Here is a 6000-nt window from a genome sequence, read left to right as displayed (position 1 = left end):
TCATTCAAACAGTGACGTCTTATAGATTTTAGTGGCCCTGGCCAAGATATACTTTGGGGCTCATTGTGTGGAACAACTTTGAGTTAATCACCAATTTTCAGAAAATTTTAAAACACTTGATGCCAAAGAATACAGGAGCAGGCAAAATTAGCCAAGAGCTCAAGCTGTCTGCTGCCGGCTAGCTAATTAGCAAGAAATGAAAGACTTGATACAGCCTTTCTTTTTCACTTGATTTTCTTGTCACTCTTGCCAGACTAACACAAACTGTCTGGTTGCAAAAGACCTATTGTGGACTTAAAAAAAACTTACTATTGTGTACTGATATGAACTTACCTTGAAAAAATAAAAAGACAAGAGGTGTTTGGTAAAACTGGAGCAAATTAATTAAACAAAGCGGCCGGGAGGGCAGCAATAGAGTTGCGTCCGAAGTCTGTCTCTATATACGGAGGTTTTGACCTGTGGACAGCTGGTGTGGTACAGTGTGTATGTGTCCAGATGTCCGGCATGGTGAGCACATGATCACTGTGTGTAGTGTGCAGGCTATGTTCTGATTGACAGAGTGTTCCTAACTACATGTGGCATCTGACTTTGTGGTATTTTGTGAATGTGCGCCCCTTTGGCAAAATGTGTTTTATTTCGGCCAATCTCCTCTGACCTGTTGTGGTGTAGCTGCCTGTCTGTCCGGATCGATCTGGGTTTTCCCTGTTTGAGCATTTGCCTTCGGGCTGAGTGTGACCCCACCTGTGACCTATCAATCAACAGGCTTGGCTCGCAGCACCTGTCTGACCACGTATCTCTGACTCGAGTTGATGGAGAGGTCATCTCAGGTGACTTGGGCAGCAATAATACAATATATTTATTATGTGTACATATAACATATCATTGATATCACATTTACCGACATTCTAATTATTATGCGTACATTTGTCATGGCGTACATCAACATCATATTTACCGATATTGACATTGTTATGTGTACGTATATTATGGCGTACATTGACATCACATTCAACGATATTAACATTCCTGCGTCTAGGTGAATTTTCATCTACATAATTTTTCTCATAAGTCACATTCTTCAAAACTGTGTGTGTTTCTGTAGTTTTTGTGATTCTTTCTTCAGCTATTGAATACTATAATTTGAGGACTGCATTTGTTACAGCAGGAAACCCCCACGTGTAGGACGACCACAAAATAGTAGTACAAAATGGGAATCAAAAGCAATGACATGCACAATTTGGTCACCAACGGGGAGCAGGATAAATACTATGAAACCAGTCCTGCTTAAGGGCACCTCCCTCCTTCTTTATGTCAGCTTGTAAATGATGCAGTGCTTGGATGACAATTGCAGGAGTTCCATTTTCGAGATCATTTCCTGGAATAACAGGAAGCACCAATCTTGGCACACAACCAACCTTCCATTGTGCTAATCAAGTCCAACACATACTGATGTTACATCACCATGAAGCAGATGGCTCCTAGTTCTTTCCTGATAGCATTTAGGCCAAGCTCAAAGTTGTTAATCTTCGTTAAGGTGAGGACCCACCTGTGTTCATCTGAGTGTCTGAATTCTTCCAGAATTTCCCTGTACTGAGCCCAGTCAAAATAGGCAGCAGTTCTTATTCAAGCCTAATAACAGAGTTGTTTTCTTCTTTAGCGGATGTTGGAACAACTCAGACAGATCTTTTCCATGGATGACCAGGTTTGGGGTGTTTACATTCAAGATGGAGGAGATGTCCTGCCATGTAGGGACAACCTGCACATAGGTAAATTCTCTGCTTTGCTAGTAGTAATCCATCAATATGGAGGTGTCCCACTGCAGATCTGGTATATCCCAATCTGAATCCCAATCGGGATTCAGAACTGGACATAGCACGGAAACTGCAATCCTTCACATAGTCGATGATGCACTTCAAGCTATAGATCAAAACCAATCTTGTCTACTCATCCTCCTAGACCTGTCGTCAGCGTTCGACACGGTTAACCACGAAAAACTTCTAAACAGACTTCACGACAGGATGGGAATCTCCGGCACGGTATTGGATTGGTTCAATTCATTCCTACAGAACAGAACTCAGAGATTCCTAGTAAACCAATCTCTTTCTCCATCTTGTCCAAACACAATTGGAGTTCCCCAAGGATCGACTCTATCTCCTTCACTGTTTAACTTATACATCGAACCACTTACAAAAATCCTGCGAGATTCTAAAATATCTTATCATATGTACGCGGATGATACGCAACTTTACCTCAAGATTGCATCACTGGAAGACACAACCATTATGAACGAGGCCCTCAAAATGACTCTAAAATGGCTAACTAACAATCACCTCACGCTAAATGCAAATAAAACCGAATTCTTACTCATCGCACCACAAAAGAATCAAACAGAAGTGAAAGAATGGTCGAAGACGATCACAGCACTAAACTGCACCCCGACTCTAGTTTAAGTCTGCGAAATCTCTCGGAATCACTCTGGATGAACACCTCGATATGAAAACCCATATTAGAATAATGGCAAAAAACGCACGCTTTCATTTGAACTACTTAAGAAAATTGAAGCCATTTTTATCGGAGAAGGACCTAAAACTAGCTGTGCAATCACTGATTATCTCAAGAATTGAATATGGATGTACAACTCTAGCAGGCCTTCCAAAAATTTCCATAGCCCCCCTAAAAGCTTGCCTCAATGCAGCGGCAAGACTTATCACAGGAACGGGGAAATTTGACCACATCACCCCTCACCTCAAGGCACTAAACTGGCTACCCTTTGAAGCTAGAATACAACTAAAAATGGCATGTATCGCCCACAAAGCGATTCATCACAACACACCCAGGTATCTTGCCCAGAAAATAGAAATTTCAGGAAGAAACAGACCAGCTCGGAGTGCCAATCTGCTACTGCTGAGACCACCGATTTTCAGGAAGAAAAAAACTTATGAGAGAGCGTTCTCGGGCGCAGCCCCTAGAATCTGGAACTCTCTGCCTGTGAACATCAGAAAAATTTCGAACACTGCATCATTTAAGAAGGAAGCTAAGACCTTCCTCATGAGCAAATTCCTCCCATAGGCAGGCAATTTGCCTCTGTGACTTAGCTGTGAGGGTCTTAAGATAACAAAATGAGAAATATGAAGACTAGCGGAAGTCAAAAGACAAGCAAGGAGAGAACAGTAAACAATCAGCTCTACCTCAGAACAATACTATTCGTGTCTTGTAAATTAGTAGCGGTCTTTCCTTTATCACTATTTTCCTACAGACTATGCTGGAAAATTACCAACTATTATGCGCAATCTCTTTGCTTGTTATATACATTGCTGTTTTATCCTTTGCCATTGTTGTAAAGCGCTCTGATACCCATGGGTCTAGTTCGCGCTATAGAAAACTGTGTATAAATAAATAAATAAATAAATAAATATGCAATATTGCTTCACAGTTTTCTTTGGTAGCAAGCGGTATTGTTCCTTTGTCTCCAAAATGCAAAGAATACAGTGCAAGTTTCCATATAGTTAGTGGTTGCCCCTTCCCTTCCAACCATGTATTTAAATGTATCTCAGTAGCCCAGATTTCCTAGCATGGGGTATCTGTGCTGGTGTTTGACCCCCTTTCCATGGGATTTTTTTTGTCTAGCGTCATCAAGGCGAATGGCCCTGGAATTCCATATCAGGAGTCCATTTGTCATTAAGGAAGGCTGCCCAAAATATGTTAAGGGCCACCCTGGGACCACAGACAGAGGTGAAAGCAGACGTATTGGTTCACTGGTATGTGGTTTTGCTACCTATAAGAACCTAATTTTTACGAAGTCTTGTGGCCAAACTGTGGCATCTTCTGGCATTCTATCTAGCTCGGTTTGAATGTCGCTCGGTTTAGTAAAAAGTATAGTGCACTGGGGTTGTTCTCATACTGGGTGATGTTCACTGCTGCTTAATGTGATTCTACTTTATTGGGTTGTAACTTGGCCCTAATTCTACATAGGCACAGGTGGATGAGAAATTTTGCATTTTCGTTAGCAATCTCTTGGGATAAGTATAGCCTGTCTGCACCTAAGGCATGTGGTATCAGCGAAAATATGTAACACAACCTGTTTGTGGTTTGGTCATGTGCTGATACCAGGTGTTGTGTAGGAGACTACTGTGTAGTAAGTGAGGAATGCTATTGTTGTGTTCAGTTTAAGTCTCAGTGAGGTGGGAGAGGTCCCTATGCAAGCACAGCAAGAATGTCAAGGTGGGTTCCATGAAACTAGGTAGATTTATTTAATTCAGAGGGGTGCAAAAGTACCCATACTAGAAAGGGAGTTTGCAACAACATATAAATATATAACTTTGGAAACATTTGTTTGTCTTGGGATGGTCTCCAGGTGAGATGTATTTCATCTGGGTGCCCTGGGGTGACTTGGCTTGGTGCAGTGCAAAGAAGAGCCTGTTTGTAAAAAAGCGTCTGTAAAAAACAGCTTGCAGTCTTTGTTCCTGAGCAATTAGACCGCGTTGAATTCCTGTTGGAAGCTTTGGCTGGAGGTGTGGTGGGCGGCTGTAACGATTGTGCACATGCGGCTCGATTGGAAACCTGTTGGATAAGAGTTGTGGGTTGTAGATTAGCTTGGAAAAAGCGCATATCATTAAACAGTTTTCAGGAAATTCCTGTGCCTTCATTTAGGGTTCATGTACTGTAGCTTTACTATGCCCAAACCTTTTGAATGGGTTACGGGAAGGAGGTGGCAGTACTTTAAGGAATGGTAAGGTTAGGTGCTTCTTTTAAACGTAGTTGTGTGTGTCATTTTATCGGTGTGGGGCAATCCTTTTGTCTTGCACGTGCTTAGTGCATGTGAAGGGAAGCGGATGTGTAATGATGATTTTTAGGGTCCTTGTGGGTAATGGCAATTTTTCCATTGTTACGTGCATGTCCCTCTGGTCTCTGCAGGCAGCGGGTAATGAGGTTCCCCTAATGGAGTTGGGTGATTGATGTATGACCTTATTCTGTATGGTTCATGTGTTCTGGGCTACTTTTTTGTGCTTCTCTGTGCTGTTCTCCCTTGGACATTTACCTGTTCTTTTGGGTTATGCTGCATTTAATGTAGTGTACTGTAGGTAGTAGGGGAGTTATTCGTGGCTCCGCTGGGGAGTGACTGGGATTGTGCTTATTTGCATTGTGTTTTAAGGAGAATCGGTGTGCAGTGAGGACTCGTGATCGGTCCTATGTGGGTAATGTTAATGGCTTTGATAGATTCTCTACAGAGTGGTTCTTGCTTTGGAGTTTTGAGGACATCTTTGTCCTCCTTGATGTGTGGGAAACTAGGCTCCTGACACTGGAGCGTTTGCTTTCTTTTAGAATTGTTAGAGGGTCTTCATTTGTTGAAAATCCTGGGGATAAATCCCTACTTAGTAATGTTATTCCATAGTTGTGAGCTTTTAAAGAACAATATTGTAGCTCAGAGTATTTAATACATTACTTATTCTAACCCAAGGAAATATGCAACAAACCATAATCTCAATCACCATGTATTTATTTCCATGACAATTAGTAAAAACAAACAGTTTCTTTTGGCTCGTTAGTTATAGGCAATTTAAGTAAGTGAGGTTGCTCCAGAGGGAATGTGCATATAGCAAAGGGGCTCAAGGGTGAGTGGTGAGAGGGGGGGAATATTCAGAATAGTGACATAGAGAGGCTCGACTTTTTCATATTCATGGACTGGTTATCAATCACCGTCCTTAAAGACCTGGCCACCCTTTTCAATACACAGTCTAAGTCATACAGTTTCCAATTCAACTAGACATTCATTCTAGTATGGCACATGAGAGAAAAAGGATTTGTGGTCCAAGCTGAAATGGGGGGGGGCGTTGACGTTTCGATCCGTTTTACGGCTTTGAGGGTGTTTTAATCCTTGGCCGTGCGGATCTTCATCAGGACAAGATGGGGCAACCTGTAGGGTATCTGGGCCTGCTAGCAGGTGACAAAATTGTTGCACAAAGAACTTGCCATATTTTCTCCACATCTGTCTAGGGTTCA

The sequence above is a fragment of the Lissotriton helveticus genome, chromosome 1_1, assembly GCF_964261635.1.
Source record: "Lissotriton helveticus chromosome 1_1, aLisHel1.1, whole genome shotgun sequence".
In the NCBI taxonomy this organism is placed as follows: domain Eukaryota; kingdom Metazoa; phylum Chordata; class Amphibia; order Caudata; family Salamandridae; genus Lissotriton; species Lissotriton helveticus.
This window is presented reverse-complemented; position numbering follows the sequence as displayed.